General features: G+C 49.4%; 54 non-coding genes and 1 pseudogene across 54 annotated transcripts; all 55 read left to right on the plus strand.

Moving 5' to 3' along the window:
• Positions 1 to 91: 91 nt before the first annotated feature.
• Positions 92 to 210, plus strand: LOC138554974 (5S ribosomal RNA). The gene has a single exon (XR_011297766.1). It is a non-coding gene; the product is annotated as a 5S ribosomal RNA (ribosomal RNA).
• Positions 211 to 876: 666 nt separating this feature from the next.
• Positions 877 to 995, plus strand: LOC138554975 (5S ribosomal RNA). The gene has a single exon (XR_011297767.1). It is a non-coding gene; the product is annotated as a 5S ribosomal RNA (ribosomal RNA).
• A 106-nt stretch (positions 996 to 1,101) lies between these two features.
• LOC138554976 (5S ribosomal RNA) lies at positions 1,102 to 1,220 on the plus strand. The gene has a single exon (XR_011297768.1). It is a non-coding gene; the product is annotated as a 5S ribosomal RNA (ribosomal RNA).
• Positions 1,221 to 1,326: 106 nt separating this feature from the next.
• Positions 1,327 to 1,445, plus strand: LOC138555150 (5S ribosomal RNA). Its single transcript, XR_011297939.1, has one exon. It is a non-coding gene; the product is annotated as a 5S ribosomal RNA (ribosomal RNA).
• A 106-nt stretch (positions 1,446 to 1,551) lies between these two features.
• On the plus strand, positions 1,552 to 1,670 carry LOC138555081 (5S ribosomal RNA). Its single transcript, XR_011297870.1, has one exon. It is a non-coding gene; the product is annotated as a 5S ribosomal RNA (ribosomal RNA).
• A 106-nt stretch (positions 1,671 to 1,776) lies between these two features.
• On the plus strand, positions 1,777 to 1,895 carry LOC138554977 (5S ribosomal RNA). Its single transcript, XR_011297769.1, has one exon. It is a non-coding gene; the product is annotated as a 5S ribosomal RNA (ribosomal RNA).
• A 106-nt stretch (positions 1,896 to 2,001) lies between these two features.
• Positions 2,002 to 2,120, plus strand: LOC138555117 (5S ribosomal RNA). Its single transcript, XR_011297906.1, has one exon. It is a non-coding gene; the product is annotated as a 5S ribosomal RNA (ribosomal RNA).
• Positions 2,121 to 2,226: 106 nt separating this feature from the next.
• LOC138554978 (5S ribosomal RNA) lies at positions 2,227 to 2,345 on the plus strand. The gene has a single exon (XR_011297770.1). It is a non-coding gene; the product is annotated as a 5S ribosomal RNA (ribosomal RNA).
• A 474-nt stretch (positions 2,346 to 2,819) lies between these two features.
• LOC138554979 (5S ribosomal RNA) lies at positions 2,820 to 2,938 on the plus strand. The gene has a single exon (XR_011297771.1). It is a non-coding gene; the product is annotated as a 5S ribosomal RNA (ribosomal RNA).
• Positions 2,939 to 3,044: 106 nt separating this feature from the next.
• LOC138554981 (5S ribosomal RNA) lies at positions 3,045 to 3,163 on the plus strand. Its single transcript, XR_011297773.1, has one exon. It is a non-coding gene; the product is annotated as a 5S ribosomal RNA (ribosomal RNA).
• Positions 3,164 to 3,269: 106 nt separating this feature from the next.
• On the plus strand, positions 3,270 to 3,388 carry LOC138554982 (5S ribosomal RNA). The gene has a single exon (XR_011297774.1). It is a non-coding gene; the product is annotated as a 5S ribosomal RNA (ribosomal RNA).
• Positions 3,389 to 3,862: 474 nt separating this feature from the next.
• On the plus strand, positions 3,863 to 3,981 carry LOC138555037 (5S ribosomal RNA). Its single transcript, XR_011297828.1, has one exon. It is a non-coding gene; the product is annotated as a 5S ribosomal RNA (ribosomal RNA).
• A 106-nt stretch (positions 3,982 to 4,087) lies between these two features.
• LOC138554983 (5S ribosomal RNA) lies at positions 4,088 to 4,206 on the plus strand. The gene has a single exon (XR_011297775.1). It is a non-coding gene; the product is annotated as a 5S ribosomal RNA (ribosomal RNA).
• A 106-nt stretch (positions 4,207 to 4,312) lies between these two features.
• Positions 4,313 to 4,431, plus strand: LOC138554984 (5S ribosomal RNA). The gene has a single exon (XR_011297776.1). It is a non-coding gene; the product is annotated as a 5S ribosomal RNA (ribosomal RNA).
• Positions 4,432 to 4,537: 106 nt separating this feature from the next.
• On the plus strand, positions 4,538 to 4,656 carry LOC138554986 (5S ribosomal RNA). Its single transcript, XR_011297777.1, has one exon. It is a non-coding gene; the product is annotated as a 5S ribosomal RNA (ribosomal RNA).
• A 106-nt stretch (positions 4,657 to 4,762) lies between these two features.
• Positions 4,763 to 4,881, plus strand: LOC138554987 (5S ribosomal RNA). Its single transcript, XR_011297778.1, has one exon. It is a non-coding gene; the product is annotated as a 5S ribosomal RNA (ribosomal RNA).
• Positions 4,882 to 4,987: 106 nt separating this feature from the next.
• On the plus strand, positions 4,988 to 5,106 carry LOC138555151 (5S ribosomal RNA). Its single transcript, XR_011297940.1, has one exon. It is a non-coding gene; the product is annotated as a 5S ribosomal RNA (ribosomal RNA).
• Positions 5,107 to 5,212: 106 nt separating this feature from the next.
• LOC138555082 (5S ribosomal RNA) lies at positions 5,213 to 5,331 on the plus strand. The gene has a single exon (XR_011297871.1). It is a non-coding gene; the product is annotated as a 5S ribosomal RNA (ribosomal RNA).
• Positions 5,332 to 5,437: 106 nt separating this feature from the next.
• Positions 5,438 to 5,556, plus strand: LOC138554988 (5S ribosomal RNA). Its single transcript, XR_011297779.1, has one exon. It is a non-coding gene; the product is annotated as a 5S ribosomal RNA (ribosomal RNA).
• Positions 5,557 to 5,662: 106 nt separating this feature from the next.
• LOC138555118 (5S ribosomal RNA) lies at positions 5,663 to 5,781 on the plus strand. The gene has a single exon (XR_011297907.1). It is a non-coding gene; the product is annotated as a 5S ribosomal RNA (ribosomal RNA).
• A 106-nt stretch (positions 5,782 to 5,887) lies between these two features.
• On the plus strand, positions 5,888 to 6,006 carry LOC138554989 (5S ribosomal RNA). Its single transcript, XR_011297780.1, has one exon. It is a non-coding gene; the product is annotated as a 5S ribosomal RNA (ribosomal RNA).
• A 474-nt stretch (positions 6,007 to 6,480) lies between these two features.
• LOC138554990 (5S ribosomal RNA) lies at positions 6,481 to 6,599 on the plus strand. The gene has a single exon (XR_011297781.1). It is a non-coding gene; the product is annotated as a 5S ribosomal RNA (ribosomal RNA).
• Positions 6,600 to 6,705: 106 nt separating this feature from the next.
• On the plus strand, positions 6,706 to 6,824 carry LOC138554991 (5S ribosomal RNA). Its single transcript, XR_011297782.1, has one exon. It is a non-coding gene; the product is annotated as a 5S ribosomal RNA (ribosomal RNA).
• A 106-nt stretch (positions 6,825 to 6,930) lies between these two features.
• LOC138555092 (5S ribosomal RNA) lies at positions 6,931 to 7,049 on the plus strand. The gene has a single exon (XR_011297881.1). It is a non-coding gene; the product is annotated as a 5S ribosomal RNA (ribosomal RNA).
• A 106-nt stretch (positions 7,050 to 7,155) lies between these two features.
• LOC138555038 (5S ribosomal RNA) lies at positions 7,156 to 7,274 on the plus strand. Its single transcript, XR_011297829.1, has one exon. It is a non-coding gene; the product is annotated as a 5S ribosomal RNA (ribosomal RNA).
• Positions 7,275 to 7,380: 106 nt separating this feature from the next.
• LOC138554993 (5S ribosomal RNA) lies at positions 7,381 to 7,499 on the plus strand. Its single transcript, XR_011297784.1, has one exon. It is a non-coding gene; the product is annotated as a 5S ribosomal RNA (ribosomal RNA).
• A 106-nt stretch (positions 7,500 to 7,605) lies between these two features.
• LOC138554994 (5S ribosomal RNA) lies at positions 7,606 to 7,724 on the plus strand. Its single transcript, XR_011297785.1, has one exon. It is a non-coding gene; the product is annotated as a 5S ribosomal RNA (ribosomal RNA).
• A 106-nt stretch (positions 7,725 to 7,830) lies between these two features.
• Positions 7,831 to 7,949, plus strand: LOC138554995 (5S ribosomal RNA). The gene has a single exon (XR_011297786.1). It is a non-coding gene; the product is annotated as a 5S ribosomal RNA (ribosomal RNA).
• A 106-nt stretch (positions 7,950 to 8,055) lies between these two features.
• On the plus strand, positions 8,056 to 8,174 carry LOC138554996 (5S ribosomal RNA). Its single transcript, XR_011297787.1, has one exon. It is a non-coding gene; the product is annotated as a 5S ribosomal RNA (ribosomal RNA).
• A 106-nt stretch (positions 8,175 to 8,280) lies between these two features.
• Positions 8,281 to 8,399, plus strand: LOC138554997 (5S ribosomal RNA). The gene has a single exon (XR_011297788.1). It is a non-coding gene; the product is annotated as a 5S ribosomal RNA (ribosomal RNA).
• Positions 8,400 to 8,505: 106 nt separating this feature from the next.
• LOC138554998 (5S ribosomal RNA) lies at positions 8,506 to 8,624 on the plus strand. Its single transcript, XR_011297789.1, has one exon. It is a non-coding gene; the product is annotated as a 5S ribosomal RNA (ribosomal RNA).
• Positions 8,625 to 8,730: 106 nt separating this feature from the next.
• On the plus strand, positions 8,731 to 8,849 carry LOC138554999 (5S ribosomal RNA). The gene has a single exon (XR_011297790.1). It is a non-coding gene; the product is annotated as a 5S ribosomal RNA (ribosomal RNA).
• Positions 8,850 to 8,955: 106 nt separating this feature from the next.
• LOC138555000 (5S ribosomal RNA) lies at positions 8,956 to 9,074 on the plus strand. Its single transcript, XR_011297791.1, has one exon. It is a non-coding gene; the product is annotated as a 5S ribosomal RNA (ribosomal RNA).
• Positions 9,075 to 9,180: 106 nt separating this feature from the next.
• On the plus strand, positions 9,181 to 9,299 carry LOC138555001 (5S ribosomal RNA). The gene has a single exon (XR_011297792.1). It is a non-coding gene; the product is annotated as a 5S ribosomal RNA (ribosomal RNA).
• A 106-nt stretch (positions 9,300 to 9,405) lies between these two features.
• LOC138555002 (5S ribosomal RNA) lies at positions 9,406 to 9,524 on the plus strand. Its single transcript, XR_011297793.1, has one exon. It is a non-coding gene; the product is annotated as a 5S ribosomal RNA (ribosomal RNA).
• Positions 9,525 to 9,630: 106 nt separating this feature from the next.
• LOC138555004 (5S ribosomal RNA) lies at positions 9,631 to 9,749 on the plus strand. Its single transcript, XR_011297795.1, has one exon. It is a non-coding gene; the product is annotated as a 5S ribosomal RNA (ribosomal RNA).
• A 107-nt stretch (positions 9,750 to 9,856) lies between these two features.
• On the plus strand, positions 9,857 to 9,975 carry LOC138555005 (5S ribosomal RNA). The gene has a single exon (XR_011297796.1). It is a non-coding gene; the product is annotated as a 5S ribosomal RNA (ribosomal RNA).
• A 106-nt stretch (positions 9,976 to 10,081) lies between these two features.
• On the plus strand, positions 10,082 to 10,200 carry LOC138555084 (5S ribosomal RNA). Its single transcript, XR_011297873.1, has one exon. It is a non-coding gene; the product is annotated as a 5S ribosomal RNA (ribosomal RNA).
• A 466-nt stretch (positions 10,201 to 10,666) lies between these two features.
• LOC138555120 (5S ribosomal RNA) lies at positions 10,667 to 10,785 on the plus strand. The gene has a single exon (XR_011297909.1). It is a non-coding gene; the product is annotated as a 5S ribosomal RNA (ribosomal RNA).
• A 106-nt stretch (positions 10,786 to 10,891) lies between these two features.
• Positions 10,892 to 11,010, plus strand: LOC138555006 (5S ribosomal RNA). Its single transcript, XR_011297797.1, has one exon. It is a non-coding gene; the product is annotated as a 5S ribosomal RNA (ribosomal RNA).
• A 105-nt stretch (positions 11,011 to 11,115) lies between these two features.
• Positions 11,116 to 11,234, plus strand: LOC138555007 (5S ribosomal RNA). Its single transcript, XR_011297798.1, has one exon. It is a non-coding gene; the product is annotated as a 5S ribosomal RNA (ribosomal RNA).
• A 105-nt stretch (positions 11,235 to 11,339) lies between these two features.
• On the plus strand, positions 11,340 to 11,458 carry LOC138555008 (5S ribosomal RNA). Its single transcript, XR_011297799.1, has one exon. It is a non-coding gene; the product is annotated as a 5S ribosomal RNA (ribosomal RNA).
• A 106-nt stretch (positions 11,459 to 11,564) lies between these two features.
• Positions 11,565 to 11,684, plus strand: LOC138555122 (5S ribosomal RNA). Its single transcript, XR_011297911.1, has one exon. It is a non-coding gene; the product is annotated as a 5S ribosomal RNA (ribosomal RNA).
• A 105-nt stretch (positions 11,685 to 11,789) lies between these two features.
• LOC138555039 (5S ribosomal RNA) lies at positions 11,790 to 11,908 on the plus strand. Its single transcript, XR_011297830.1, has one exon. It is a non-coding gene; the product is annotated as a 5S ribosomal RNA (ribosomal RNA).
• A 106-nt stretch (positions 11,909 to 12,014) lies between these two features.
• On the plus strand, positions 12,015 to 12,133 carry LOC138555009 (5S ribosomal RNA). Its single transcript, XR_011297800.1, has one exon. It is a non-coding gene; the product is annotated as a 5S ribosomal RNA (ribosomal RNA).
• A 105-nt stretch (positions 12,134 to 12,238) lies between these two features.
• On the plus strand, positions 12,239 to 12,357 carry LOC138555010 (5S ribosomal RNA). The gene has a single exon (XR_011297801.1). It is a non-coding gene; the product is annotated as a 5S ribosomal RNA (ribosomal RNA).
• A 106-nt stretch (positions 12,358 to 12,463) lies between these two features.
• On the plus strand, positions 12,464 to 12,582 carry LOC138555011 (5S ribosomal RNA). Its single transcript, XR_011297802.1, has one exon. It is a non-coding gene; the product is annotated as a 5S ribosomal RNA (ribosomal RNA).
• A 106-nt stretch (positions 12,583 to 12,688) lies between these two features.
• LOC138555053 (5S ribosomal RNA) lies at positions 12,689 to 12,807 on the plus strand. Its single transcript, XR_011297844.1, has one exon. It is a non-coding gene; the product is annotated as a 5S ribosomal RNA (ribosomal RNA).
• Positions 12,808 to 12,914: 107 nt separating this feature from the next.
• On the plus strand, positions 12,915 to 13,033 carry LOC138555012 (5S ribosomal RNA). The gene has a single exon (XR_011297803.1). It is a non-coding gene; the product is annotated as a 5S ribosomal RNA (ribosomal RNA).
• Positions 13,034 to 13,139: 106 nt separating this feature from the next.
• On the plus strand, positions 13,140 to 13,258 carry LOC138555013 (5S ribosomal RNA). The gene has a single exon (XR_011297804.1). It is a non-coding gene; the product is annotated as a 5S ribosomal RNA (ribosomal RNA).
• Positions 13,259 to 13,364: 106 nt separating this feature from the next.
• LOC138555017 (5S ribosomal RNA) lies at positions 13,365 to 13,483 on the plus strand. Its single transcript, XR_011297808.1, has one exon. It is a non-coding gene; the product is annotated as a 5S ribosomal RNA (ribosomal RNA).
• Positions 13,484 to 13,589: 106 nt separating this feature from the next.
• LOC138555085 (5S ribosomal RNA) lies at positions 13,590 to 13,708 on the plus strand. The gene has a single exon (XR_011297874.1). It is a non-coding gene; the product is annotated as a 5S ribosomal RNA (ribosomal RNA).
• A 106-nt stretch (positions 13,709 to 13,814) lies between these two features.
• On the plus strand, positions 13,815 to 13,933 carry LOC138555015 (5S ribosomal RNA). Its single transcript, XR_011297806.1, has one exon. It is a non-coding gene; the product is annotated as a 5S ribosomal RNA (ribosomal RNA).
• Positions 13,934 to 14,039: 106 nt separating this feature from the next.
• LOC138555016 (5S ribosomal RNA) lies at positions 14,040 to 14,158 on the plus strand. The gene has a single exon (XR_011297807.1). It is a non-coding gene; the product is annotated as a 5S ribosomal RNA (ribosomal RNA).
• Positions 14,159 to 14,264: 106 nt separating this feature from the next.
• On the plus strand, positions 14,265 to 14,364 carry LOC138555173 (5S ribosomal RNA; annotated as a pseudogene; the record flags this gene model as incomplete).

The following is a 14,364-nucleotide window of genomic DNA, read 5'->3' on the forward strand; positions in this document are numbered from 1 at the left end:
TTCAGGAAGTGAGCCATTTCTCAATTGCCTTTCAAAACTGCAAGGTCTAGCCGACTAGATGCTTAAAAGTACAAAACTCACTAGGCCCAGAGCCTACGGCCACACCACACTGAATGCGCCCGATCTCGTCTGATCTCGGAAGCTAAGCAGTGTCGGGCCTAGTTAGTACCTGGATGGGAGACCGCCTGGGAATACCAGGTGCTGTAGGCTATTTTGTGCTCCATGATTAGTAATTGCACAACTTCTCAATTACTTTTCAAATTTGGTATGTTTCCAAAATAATTTTATCCCGTTTTATAGCGGAAATGTTGGACAACATTATGAGGGCTGGAGCTACCTATTTACATATAATTAGCATACAGGTAGTGTGTTCATGGGTAATAAATCGACTTTCACATGTAATGCAGTACAGAGAATATTGAGTCCTTCAAGAGGCATGAAAGAAAGCCGTTATTGTGTTGATTGTTCTCTCCACCTCCCTGCAACAGAAACAGGATGGATGGATTAAAGTTATCCTACCAGACATAGGAGTCCTGAATGGGCCCACCAGTCTTATATATCTCGCCTGATCGAGCCTGATCGAGCGCTGATCGAGCGATGAGCGTGGTATCATGTTGCAAGTGGCTGCATGGCTTAGCTTACTAAATGCAAATGCATAAGAGTAATATTCTTAGCATTTCTAGAGCCTACGGCCACACCACACTAAGCAGTGTCGGGCCTAGTTAGTACCTGGATGGGAGACCGCCTGGGAATACCAGGTGCTGTAGGCTTTTTTGTGCTCCAAGTTCAGGAAGTGAGCCATTTCTCAATTGCCTTTCAAAACTGCAAGGTCTAGCCGACTAGATGCTTAAAAGTACAAAACTCACTAGGACCAGAGCCTACGGCCACACCACACTGAATGCGCCCGATCTCGTCTGATCTCGGAAGCTAAGCAGTGTCGGGCCTAGTTAGTACCTGGATGGGAGACCGCCTGGGAATACCAGGTGCTGTAGGCTTTTTCGTGCTCCAAGTTCAGGAAGTGAGCCATTTCTCAATTGCCTTTCAAAACTGCAAGGTCTAGCCGACTAGATGCTTAAAAGTACAAAACTCACTAGGACCAGAGCCTACGGCCACACCACACTGAATGCGCCCGATCTCGTCTGATCTCGGAAGCTAAGCAGTGTCGGGCCTAGTTAGTACCTGGATGGGAGACCGCCTGGGAATACCAGGTGCTGTAGGCTTTTTTGTGCTCCAAGTTCAGGAAGTGAGCCATTTCTCAATTGCCTTTCAAAACTGCAAGGTCTAGCCGACTAGATGCTTAAAAGTACAAAACTCACTAGGCCCAGAGCCTACGGCCACACCACACTGAATGCGCCTGATCTCGTCTGATCTCGGAAGCTAAGCAGTGTCGGGCCTAGTTAGTAACTGGATGGGAGACCGCCTGGGAATACCAGGTGCTGTAGGCTTTTTTGTGCTCCAAGTTCAGGAAGTGAGCCATTTCTCAATTGCCTTTCAAAACTGCAAGGTCTAGCCGACTAGATGCTTAAAAGTACAAAACTCACTAGGCCCAGAGCCTACGGCCACACCACACTGAATGCGCCCGATCTCGTCTGATCTCGGAAGCTAAGCAGTGTCGGGCCTAGTTAGTACCTGGATGGGAGACCGCCTGGGAATACCAGGTGCTGTAGACTTTTTTGTGCTCCAAATTCAGGAAGTGAGCCATTTCTCAATTGCCTTTCAAAACTGCAAGGTCTAGCCGACTAGATGCTTAAAAGTACAAAACTCACTAGGCCGAGAGCCTACGGCCACACCACACTGAATGCGCCCGATCTCGTCTGATCTCGGAAGCTAAGCAGTGTCGGGCCTAGTTAGTACCTGGATGGGAGACCGCCTGGGAATACCAGGTGCTGTAGGCTTTTTTGTGCTCCAAGTTCAGGAAGTGAGCCATTTCTCAATTGCCTTTCAAAACTGCAAGGTCTAGCCGACTAGATGCTTAAAAGTACAAAACTCACTAGGCCCAGAGCCTACACCCACACCACACTGAATGCGCCCGATCTCGTCTGATCTCGGAAGCTAAGCAGTGTCGGGCCTAGTTAGTACCTGGATGGGAGACCGCCTGGGAATACCAGGTGCTGTAGGCTTTTTTGTGCTCCAAATTCAGGAAGTGAGCCATTTCTCAATTGCCTTTCAAAACTGCAAGGTCTAGCCGACTAGATGCTTAAAAGTACAAAACTCAGTAGGCCCAGAGCCTACGGCCACACCACACTGAATGCGCCCGATCTCGTCTGATCTCGGAAGCTAAGCAGTGTCGGGCCTAGTTAGTACCTGGATGGGAGACCGCCTGGGAATACCAGGTGCTGTAGGCTATTTTGTGCTCCATGATTAGTAATTGCACAACTTCTCAATTACTTTTCAAATTTGGTATGTTTCCAAAATAATTTTATCCCGTTTTATAGCGGAAATGTTGGACAACATTATGAGGGCTGGAGCTACCTATTTACATATAATTAGCATACAGGTAGTGTGTTCATGGGTAATAAATCGACTTTCACATGTAATGCAGTACAGAGAATATTGAGTCCTTCAAGAGGCATGAAAGAAAGCCGTTATTGTGTTGATTGTTCTCTCCACCTCCCTGCAACAGAAACAGGATGGATGGATTAAAGTTATCCTACCAGACATAGGAGTCCTGAATGGGCCCACCAGTCTTATATATCTCGCCTGATCGAGCCTGATCGAGCGCTGATCGAGCGATGAGCGTGGTATCATGTTGCAAGTGGCTGCATGGCTTAGCTTACTAAATGCAAATGCATAAGAGTAATATTCTTAGCATTTCTAGAGCCTACGGCCACACCACACTGAATGCGCCCGATCTCGTCTGATCTCGGAAGCTAAGCAGTGTCGGGCCTAGTTAGTACCTGGATGGGAGACCGCCTGGGAATACCAGGTGCTGTAGGCTTTTTTGTGCTCCAAGTTCAGGAAGTGAGCCATTTCTCAATTGCCTTTCAAAACTGCAAGGTCTAGCCGACTAGATGCTTAAAAGTACAAAACTCACTAGGCCCAGAGCCTACGGCCACACCACACTGAATGCGCCCGATCTCGTCTGATCTCGGAAGCTAAGCAGTGTCGGGCCTAGTTAGTACCTGGATGGGAGACCGCCTGGGAATACCAGGTGCTGTAGGCTTTTTTGTGCTCCAAGTTCAGGAAGTGAGCCATTTCTCAATTGCCTTTCAAAACTGCAAGGTCTAGCCGACTAGATGCTTAAAAGTACAAAACTCACTAGGCCCAGAGCCTACGGCCACACCACACTGAATGCGCCCGATCTCGTCTGATCTCGGAAGCTAAGCAGTGTCGGGCCTAGTTAGTACCTGGATGGGAGACCGCCTGGGAATACCAGGTGCTGTAGGCTATTTTGTGCTCCATGATTAGTAATTGCACAACTTCTCAATTACTTTTCAAATTTGGTATGTTTCCAAAATAATTTTATCCCGTTTTATAGCGGAAATGTTGGACAACATTATGAGGGCTGGAGCTACCTATTTACATATAATTAGCATACAGGTAGTGTGTTCATGGGTAATAAATCGACTTTCACATGTAATGCAGTACAGAGAATATTGAGTCCTTCAAGAGGCATGAAAGAAAGCCGTTATTGTGTTGATTGTTCTCTCCACCTCCCTGCAACAGAAACAGGATGGATGGATTAAAGTTATCCTACCAGACATAGGAGTCCTGAATGGGCCCACCAGTCTTATATATCTCGCCTGATCGAGCCTGATCGAGCGCTGATCGAGCGATGAGCGTGGTATCATGTTGCAAGTGGCTGCATGGCTTAGCTTACTAAATGCAAATGCATAAGAGTAATATTCTTAGCATTTCTAGAGCCTACGGCCACACCACACTGAATGCGCCCGATCTCGTCTGATCTCGGAAGCTAAGCAGTGTCGGGCCTAGTTAGTACCTTGATGGGAGACCGCCTGGGAATACCAGGTGCTGTAGGCTTTTTTGTGCTCCAAGTTCAGGAAGTGAGCCATTTCTCAATTGCCTTTCAAAACTGCAAGGTCTAGCCGACTAGATGCTTAAAAGTACAAAACTCACTAGGCCCAGAGCCTACGGCCACACCACACTGAATGCGCCCGATCTCGTCTGATCTCGGAAGCTAAGCAGTGTCGGGCCTAGTTAGTACCTGGATGGGAGACCGCCTGGGAATACCAGGTGCTGTAGGCTTTTTCGTGCTCCAAGTTCAGGAAGTGAGCCATTTCTCAATTGCCTTTCAAAACTGCAAGGTCTAGCCGACTAGATGCTTAAAAGTACAAAACTCACTAGGCCCAGAGCCTACGGCCACACCACACTGAATGCGCCCGATCTCGTCTGATCTCGGAAGCTAAGCAGTGTCGGGCCTAGTTAGTACCTGGATGGGAGACCGCCTGGGAATACCAGGTGCTGTAGGCTTTTTTGTGCTCCAAATTCAGGAAGTGAGCCATTTCTCAATTGCCTTTCAAAACTGCAAGGTCTAGCCGACTAGATGCTTAAAAGTACAAAACTCACTAGGCCCAGAGCCTACGGCCACACCACACTGAATGCGCCCGATCTCGTCTGATCTCGGAAGCTAAGCAGTGTCGGGCCTAGTTAGTACCTGGATGGGAGACCGCCTGGGAATACCAGGTGCTGTAGGCTTTTTTGTGCTCCAAGTTCAGGAAGTGAGCCATTTCTCAATTGCCTTTCAAAACTGCAAGGTCTAGCCGACTAGATGCTTAAAAGTACAAAACTCACTAGGCCCAGAGCCTACGGCCACACCACACTGAATGCGCCCGATCTCGTCTGATCTCGGAAGCTAAGCAGTGTCGGGCCTAGTTAGTACCTGGATGGGAGACCGCCTGGGAATACCAGGTGCTGTAGGCTTTTTTGTGCTCCAAGTTCAGGAAGTGAGCCATTTCTCAATTGCCTTTCAAAACTGCAAGGTCTAGCCGACTAGATGCTTAAAAGTACAAAACTCACTAGGCCCAGAGCCTACGGCCACACCACACTGAATGCGCCTGATCTCGTCTGATCTCGGAAGCTAAGCAGTGTCGGGCCTAGTTAGTAACTGGATGGGAGACCGCCTGGGAATACCAGGTGCTGTAGGCTTTTTTGTGCTCCAAGTTCAGGAAGTGAGCCATTTCTCAATTGCCTTTCAAAACTGCAAGGTCTAGCCGACTAGATGCTTAAAAGTACAAAACTCACTAGGCCCAGAGCCTACGGCCACACCACACTGAATGCGCCCGATCTCGTCTGATCTCGGAAGCTAAGCAGTGTCGGGCCTAGTTAGTACCTGGATGGGAGACCGCCTGGGAATACCAGGTGCTGTAGACTTTTTTGTGCTCCAAATTCAGGAAGTGAGCCATTTCTCAATTGCCTTTCAAAACTGCAAGGTCTAGCCGACTAGATGCTTAAAAGTACAAAACTCACTAGGCCGAGAGCCTACGGCCACACCACACTGAATGCGCCCGATCTCGTCTGATCTCGGAAGCTAAGCAGTGTCGGGCCTAGTTAGTACCTGGATGGGAGACCGCCTGGGAATACCAGGTGCTGTAGGCTTTTTTGTGCTCCAAGTTCAGGAAGTGAGCCATTTCTCAATTGCCTTTCAAAACTGCAAGGTCTAGCCGACTAGATGCTTAAAAGTACAAAACTCACTAGGCCCAGAGCCTACACCCACACCACACTGAATGCGCCCGATCTCGTCTGATCTCGGAAGCTAAGCAGTGTCGGGCCTAGTTAGTACCTGGATGGGAGACCGCCTGGGAATACCAGGTGCTGTAGGCTTTTTTGTGCTCCAAATTCAGGAAGTGAGCCATTTCTCAATTGCCTTTCAAAACTGCAAGGTCTAGCCGACTAGATGCTTAAAAGTACAAAACTCACTAGGCCCAGAGCCTACGGCCACACCACACTGAATGCGCCCGATCTCGTCTGATCTCGGAAGCTAAGCAGTGTCGGGCCTAGTTAGTACCTGGATGGGAGACCGCCTGGGAATACCAGGTGCTGTAGGCTATTTTGTGCTCCATGATTAGTAATTGCACAACTTCTCAATTACTTTTCAAATTTGGTATGTTTCCAAAATAATTTTATCCCGTTTTATAGCGGAAATGTTGGACAACATTATGAGGGCTGGAGCTACCTATTTACATATAATTAGCATACAGGTAGTGTGTTCATGGGTAATAAATCGACTTTCACATGTAATGCAGTACAGAGAATATTGAGTCCTTCAAGAGGCATGAAAGAAAGCCGTTATTGTGTTGATTGTTCTCTCCACCTCCCTGCAACAGAAACAGGATGGATGGATTAAAGTTATCCTACCAGACATAGGAGTCCTGAATGGGCCCACCAGTCTTATATATCTCGCCTGATCGAGCCTGATCGAGCGCTGATCGAGCGATGAGCGTGGTATCATGTTGCAAGTGGCTGCATGGCTTAGCTTACTAAATGCAAATGCATAAGAGTAATATTCTTAGCATTTCTAGAGCCTACGGCCACACCACACTGAATGCGCCCGATCTCGTCTGATCTCGGAAGCTAAGCAGTGTCGGGCCTAGTTAGTACCTGGATGGGAGACCGCCTGGGAATACCAGGTGCTGTAGGCTTTTTTGTGCTCCAAGTTCAGGAAGTGAGCCATTTCTCAATTGCCTTTCAAAACTGCAAGGTCTAGCCGACTAGATGCTTAAAAGTACAAAACTCACTAGGCCCAGAGCCTACGGCCACACCACACTGAATGCGCCCGATCTCGTCTGATCTCGGAAGCTAAGCAGTGTCGGGCCTAGTTAGTACCTGGATGGGAGACCGCCTGGGAATACCAGGTGCTGTAGGCTTTTTTGTGCTCCAAGTTCAGGAAGTGAGCCATTTCTCAATTGCCTTTCAAAACTGCAAGGTCTAGTCGACTAGATGCTTAAAAGTACAAAACTCACTAGGACCAGAGCCTACGGCCACACCACACTGAATGCGCCCGATCTCGTCTGATCTCGGAAGCTAAGCAGTGTCGGGTCTAGTTAGTACCTGGATGGGAGACCGCCTGGGAATACCAGGTGCTGTAGGCTTTTTTGTGCTCCAAGTTCAGGAAGTGAGCCATTTCTCAATTGCCTTTCAAAACTGCAAGGTCTAGCCGACTAGATGCTTAAAAGTACAAAACTCACTAGGCCCAGAGCCTACGGCCACACCACACTGAATGCGCCCGATCTCGTCTGATCTCGGAAGCTAAGCAGTGTCGGGCCTAGTTAGTACCTTGATGGGAGACCGCCTGGGAATACCAGGTGCTGTAGGCTTTTTTGTGCTCCAAGTTCAGGAAGTGAGCCATTTCTCAATTGCCTTTCAAAACTGCAAGGTCTAGCCGACTAGATGCTTAAAAGTACAAAACTCACTAGGCCCAGAGCCTACGGCCACACCACACTGAATGCGCCCGATCTCGTCTGATCTCGGAAGCTAAGCAGTGTCGGGCCTAGTTAGTACCTGGATGGGAGACCGCCTGGGAATACCAGGTGCTGTAGGCTTTTTCGTGCTCCAAGTTCAGGAAGTGAGCCATTTCTCAATTGCCTTTCAAAACTGCAAGGTCTAGCCGACTAGATGCTTAAAAGTACAAAACTCACTAGGCCCAGAGCCTACGGCCACACCACACTGAATGCGCCCGATCTCGTCTGATCTCGGAAGCTAAGCAGTGTCGGGCCTAGTTAGTACCTGGATGGGAGACCGCCTGGGAATACCAGGTGCTGTAGGCTTTTTTGTGCTCCAAATTCAGGAAGTGAGCCATTTCTCAATTGCCTTTCAAAACTGCAAGATCTAGCCGACTAGATGCTTAAAAGTACAAAACTCACTAGGCCCAGAGCCTACGGCCACACCACACTGAATGCGCCCGATCTCGTCTGATCTCGGAAGCTAAGCAGTGTCGGGCCTAGTTAGTACCTGGATGGGAGACCGCCTGGGAATACCAGGTGCTGTAGGCTTTTTTGTGCTCCAAGTTCAGGAAGTGAGCCATTTCTCAATTGCCTTTCAAAACTGCAAGGTCTAGCCGACTAGATGCTTAAAAGTACAAAACTCACTAGGACCAGAGCCTACGGCCACACCACACTGAATGCGCCCGATCTCGTCTGATCTCGGAAGCTAAGCAGTGTCGGGCCTAGTTAGTACCTGGATGGGAGACCGCCTGGGAATACCAGGTGCTGTAGGCTTTTTTGTGCTCCAAGTTCAGGAAGTGAGCCATTTCTCAATTGCCTTTCAAAACTGCAAGGTCTAGCCGACTAGATGCTTAAAAGTACAAAACTCACTAGGCCCAGAGCCTACGGCCACACCACACTGAATGCGCCCGATCTCGTCTGATCTCGGAAGCTAAGCAGTGTCGGGCCTAGTTAGTACCTGGATGGGAGACCGCCTGGGAATACCAGGTGCTGTAGGCTTTTTTGTGCTCCAAGTTCAGGAAGTGAGCCATTTCTCAATTGCCTTTCAAAACTGCAAGGTCTAGCCGACTAGATGCTTAAAAGTACAAAACTCACTAGGCCCAGAGCCTACGGCCACACCACACTGAATGCGCCCGATCTCGTCTGATCTCGGAAGCTAAGCAGTGTCGGGCCTAGTTAGTACCTGGATGGGAGACCGCCTGGGAATACCAGGTGCTGTAGGCTTTTTTGTGCTCCAAATTCAGGAAGTGAGCCATTTCTCAATTGCCTTTCAAAACTGCAAGGTCTAGCCGACTAGATGCTTAAAAGTACAAAACTCACTAGGCCCAGAGCCTACGGCCACACCACACTGAATGCGCCCGATCTCGTCTGATCTCGGAAGCTAAGCAGTGTCGGGCCTAGTTAGTACCTGGATGGGAGACCGCCTGGGAATACCAGGTGCTGTAGGCTTTTTTGTGCTCCAAGTTCAGGAAGTGAGCCATTTCTCAATTGCCTTTCAAAACTGCAAGGTCTAGCCGACTAGATGCTTAAAAGTACAAAACTCACTAGGCCCAGAGCCTACGGCCACACCACACTGAATGCGCCCGATCTCGTCTGATCTCGGAAGCTAAGCAGTGTCGGGCCTAGTTAGTACCTGGATGGGAGACCGCCTGGGAATACCAGGTGCTGTAGGCTTTTTTGTGCTCCAAGTTCAGGAAGTGAGCCATTTCTCAATTGCCTTTCAAAACTGCAAGGTCTAGCCGACTAGATGCTTAAAAGTACAAAACTCACTAGGCCCAGAGCCTACGGCCACACCACACTGAATGCGCCCGATCTCGTCTGATCTCGGAAGCTAAGCAGTGTCGGGCCTAGTTAGTACCTGGATGGGAGACCGCCTGGGAATACCAGGTGCTGTAGGCTTTTTTGTGCTCCAAGTTCAGGAAGTGAGCCATTTCTCAATTGCCTTTCAAAACTGCAAGGTCTAGCCGACTAGATGCTTAAAAGTACAAAACTCACTAGGCCCAGAGCCTACGGCCACACCACACTGAATGCGCCCGATCTCGTCTGATCTCGGAAGCTAAGCAGTGTCGGGCCTAGTTAGTACCTGGATGGGAGACCGCCTGGGAATACCAGGTGCTGTAGGCTTTTTTGTGCTCCAAATTCAGGAAGTGAGCCATTTCTCAATTGCCTTTCAAAACTGCAAGGTCTAGCCGACTAGATGCTTAAAAGTACAAAACTCACTAGGCCCAGAGCCTACGGCCACACCACACTGAATGCGCCCGATCTCGTCTGATCTCGGAAGCTAAGCAGTGTCGGGCCTAGTTAGTACCTGGATGGGAGACCGCCTGGGAATACCAGGTGCTGTAGGCTTTTTTGTGCTCCAAGTTCAGGAAGTGAGCCCATTTCTCAATTGCCTTTCAAACTGCAAGGTCTAGCCGACTAGATGCTTAAAAGTACAAAACTCACTAGGGCCCAGAGCCTACGGCCACACCACACTGAATGCGCCCGATCTCGTCTGATCTCGGAAGCTAAGCAGTGTCGGGCCTAGTTAGTACCTGGATGGGAGACCGCCTGGGAATACCAGGTGCTGTAGGCTTTTTTGTGCTCCAAATTCAGGAAGTGAGCCATTTCTCAATTGCCTTTCAAAACTGCAAGGTCTAGCCGACTAGATGCTTAAAAGTACAAAACTCACTAGGCCCAGAGCCTACGGCCACACCACACTGAATGCGCCCGATCTCGTCTGATCTCGGAAGCTAAGCAGTGTCGGGCCTAGTTAGTACCTGGATGGGAGACCGCCTGGGAATACCAGGTGCTGTAGACTTTTTTGTGCTCCAAGATTCAGGAAGTGAGCCATTTCTCAATTGCTTTTCAAAATGGTATGTTTCCAAAATAATTTTATCCCGTTTTATAGCGGAAATGTTGGACAACATATGAGGGCTGGGAGCTACCTATTACATATAATTAGCATACAGGTAGTGTGTTCATGGGTAATAAATCGACTTTCACAAGTAATGCAGTACAGAGAATATTGAGTCCTTCAAGAGGCTTGAAAGAAAGCCGTTATTGTGTTGATTGTTCTCTCCACCTCCCTGCAACAGAAACAGGATGATGGATTAAAGTTATCCTACCAGACATAGGAGTCCTGAATGGGCCCACCAGTCTTATATATCTCGCCTGATCGAGCCTGATCGAGCGCTGATCGAGCGATGAGCGTGGTATCATGTTGCAATGGCTGCAAGGTCTAGCCGACTAGATGCTTAAAGTACAAAATTCATAGGCATTTCTAGAGCTACGGCCACACCACACTGAATGCGCCCGATCTCGTCTGATCTCGGAAGCTAAGCAGTGTCGGGCCTAGTTAGTACCTGGATGGGAGACCGCCTGGGAATACCAGGTGCTGTAGGCTTTTTTGTGCTCCAAGTTCAGGAAGTGAGCCATTTCTCAATTGCCTTTCAAAACTGCAAGGTCTAGCCGACTAGATGCTTAAAAGTACAAAACTCACTAGGCCCAGAGCCTACGGCCACACCACACTGAATGCGCCCGATCTCGTCTGATCTCGGAAGCTAAGCAGTGTCGGGCCTAGTTAGTACCTGGATGGGAGACCGCCTGGGAATACCAGGTGCTGTAGGCTTTTTGTGCTCCAAGTTCAGGAAGTGAGCCATTTCTCAATTGCCTTTCAAAACTGCAAGGTCTAGCCGACTAGATGCTTAAAAGTACAAAACTCACTAGGACCAGAGCCTACGGCCACACCACACTGAATGCGCCCGATCTCGTCTGATCTCGGAAGCTAAGCAGTGTCGGGCCTAGTTAGTACCTGGATGGGAGACCGCCTGGGAATACCAGGTGCTGTAGGCTTTTTTGTGCTCCAAGTTCAGGAAGTGAGCCATTTCTCAATTGCCTTTCAAAACTGCAAGGTCTAGCCGACTAGATGCTTAAAAGTACAAACTCACTAGGCCCAGAGCCTACGGCCACACCACACTGAATGCGCCCGATCTCGTCTGATCTCGGAAGCTAAGCAGTGTCGGGCCTAGTTAGTACCTGGATGGGAGACCGCCTGGGAATACCAGGTGCTGTAGGCTTTTTTGTGCTCCAAGTTCAGGAAGTGAGCCATTTCTCAATTGCCTTTCAAAACTGCAAGGTCTAGCCGACTAGATGCTTAAAAGTACAAAACTCACTAGGCCCAGAGCCTACGGCCACACCACACTGAATGCGCCCGATCTCGTCTGATCTCGGAAGCTAAGCAGTGTCGGGCCTAGTTAGTACCTGGATGGGGAGACCGCCTGGGAATACCAGGTGCTGTAGGCTTTTTTGTGCTCCAAGTTCAGGAAGTGAGCCATTTCTCAATTGCCTTTCAAAACTGCAAGGTCTAGCCGACTAGATGCTTAAAAGTACAAACTCACTAGGCCCAGAGCCTACGGCCACACCACACTGAATGCGCCCGATCTCGTCTGATCTCGGAAGCTAAGCAGTGTCGGGCCTAGTTAGTACCTTGATGGGAGACCGCCTGGGAATACCAGGTGCTGTAGGCTTTTTTGTGCTCCAAGTTCAGGAAGTGAGCCATTTCTCAATTGCCTTTCAAAACTGCAAGGTCTAGCCGACTAGATGCTTAAAAGTACAAAACTCACTAGGCCCAGAGCCTACGGCCACACCACACTGAATGCGCCCGATCTCGTCTGATCTCGGAAGCTAAGCAGTGTCGGGCCTAGTTAGTACCTGGATGGGAGACCGCCTGGGAATACCAGGTGCTGTAGGCTTTTTTGTGCTCCAAGTTCAGGAAGTGAGCCATTTCTCAATTGCCTTTCAAAACTGCAAGGTCTAGCCGACTAGATGCTTAAAAGTACAAAACTCACTAGGCCAGAGCCTACGGCCACACCACACTGAATGCGCCCGATCTCGTCTGATCTCGGAAGCTAAGCAGTGTCGGGCCTAGTTAGTACCTGGATGGGAGACCGCCTGGGAATACCAGGTGCTGTAGGCTTTTTTGTGCTCCAAGTTCAGGAAGTGAGCCATTTCTCAATTGCCTTTCAAAACTGCAAGGTCTAGCCGACTAGATGCTTAAAAGTACAAAACTCACTAGGCCCAGAGCCTACGGCCACACCACACTGAATGCGCCCGATCTCGTCTGATCTCGGAAGCTAAGCAGTGTCGGGCCTAGTTAGTACCTGGATGGGAGACCGCCTGGGAATACCAGGTGCTGTAGGCTTTTTTGTGCTCCAAGTTCAGGAAGTGAGCCATTTCTCAATTGCCTTTCAAAACTGCAAGGTCTAGCCGACTAGATGCTTAAAAGTACAAAACTCACTAGGCCCAGAGCCTACGGCCACACCACACTGAATGCGCCCGATCTCGTCTGATCTCGGAAGCTAAGCAGTGTCGGGCCTAGTTAGTACCTGGATGGGAGACCGCCTGGGAATACCAGGTGCTGTAGGACTTTTTTGTGCTCCAAATTCAGGAAGTGAGCCATTTCTCAATTGCCTTTCAAAACTGCAAGGTCTAGCCGACTAGATGCTTAAAAGTACAAAACTCACTAGGCCGAGAGCCTACGGCCACACCACACTGAATGCGCCCGATCTCGTCTGATCTCGGAAGCTAAGCAGTGTCGGGCCTAGTTAGTACCTGGATGGGAGACCGCCTGGGAATACCAGGTGCTGTAGGCTTTTTGTGCTCCAAATTCAGGAAGTGAGCCATTTTCTCAATTGCCTTTCAAAACTGCAAGGTCTAGCCGACTAGATGCTTAAAAGTACAAAACTCACTAGGCCGAGAGCCTACGGCCACACCACACTGAATGCGCCCGATCTCGTCTGATCTCGGAAGCTAAGCAGTGTCGGGCCTAGTTAGTACCTGGATGGGAGACCGCCTGGGAATACCAGGTGCTGTAGGCTTTTTTGTGCTCCAAGTTCAGGAAGTGAGCCATTTCTCAATTGCCTTTCAAAACTGCAAGGTCTAGCCGACTAGATGCTAAAAAGTACAAAACTCACTAGGCCCAGAGCCTACAGCCACACCACACTGAATGCGCCCGATCTCGTCTGATCTCGGAAGCTAAGCAGTGTCGGGCCTAGTTAGTACCTGGATGGGAGACCGCCTGGGAATACCAGGTGCTGTAGGCTTTTTTGTGCTCCAAGTTCAGGAAGTGAGCCATTTCTCAATTGCCTTTCAAAACTGCAAGGTCTAGCCGACTAGATGCTTAAAAGTACAAAACTCACTAGGCCCAGAGCCTACGGCCACACCACACTGAATGCGCCCGATCTCGTCTGATCTCGGAAGCTAAGCAGTGTCGGGCCTAGTTAGTACCTGGATGGGAGACCGCCTGGGAATACCAGGTGCTGTAGACTTTTTTGTGCTCCAAGTTCAGGAAGTGAGCCATTTCTCAATTGCCTTTCAAAACTGCAAGGTCTAGCCGACTAGATGCTTAAAAGTACAAAACTCACTAGGCCCAGAGCCTACGGCCACACCACACTGAATGCGCCCGATCTCGTCTGATCTCGGAAGCTAAGCAGTGTCGGGCCTAGTTAGTACCTGGATGGGAGACCGCCTGGGAATACCAGGTGCTGTAGGCTTTTTTGTGCTCCAAGTTCAGGAAGTGAGCCATTTCTCAATTGCCTTTCAAAACTGCAAGGTCTAGCCGACTAGATGCTTAAAAGTACAAAACTCACTAGGCCCAGAGCCTACGGCCACACCACACTGAATGCGCCCGATCTCGTCTGATCTCGGAAGCTAAGCAGTGTCGGGCCTAGTTAGTACCTGGATGGGAGACCGCCTGGGAATACCAGGTGCTGTAGGCTTTTTTGTGCTCCAAGTTCAGGAAGTGAGCCATTTCTCAATTGCCTTTCAAAACTGCAAGGTCTAGCCGACTAGATGCTTAAAAGTACAAAACTCACTAGGCCCAGAGCCTACGGCCACACCACACTGAATGCGCCCGATCTCGTCTGATCTCGGAAGCTAAGCAGTGTCGGGCCTAGTTAGTACCTGGATGGGAGACCGCCTGGGA

This window comes from Ambystoma mexicanum, unplaced genomic scaffold (assembly GCF_040938575.1).
Source record: "Ambystoma mexicanum isolate Mex_15411 unplaced genomic scaffold, UKY_AmexF1_1 Mex_scaf176, whole genome shotgun sequence".
NCBI lineage: Eukaryota > Metazoa > Chordata > Amphibia > Caudata > Ambystomatidae > Ambystoma > Ambystoma mexicanum.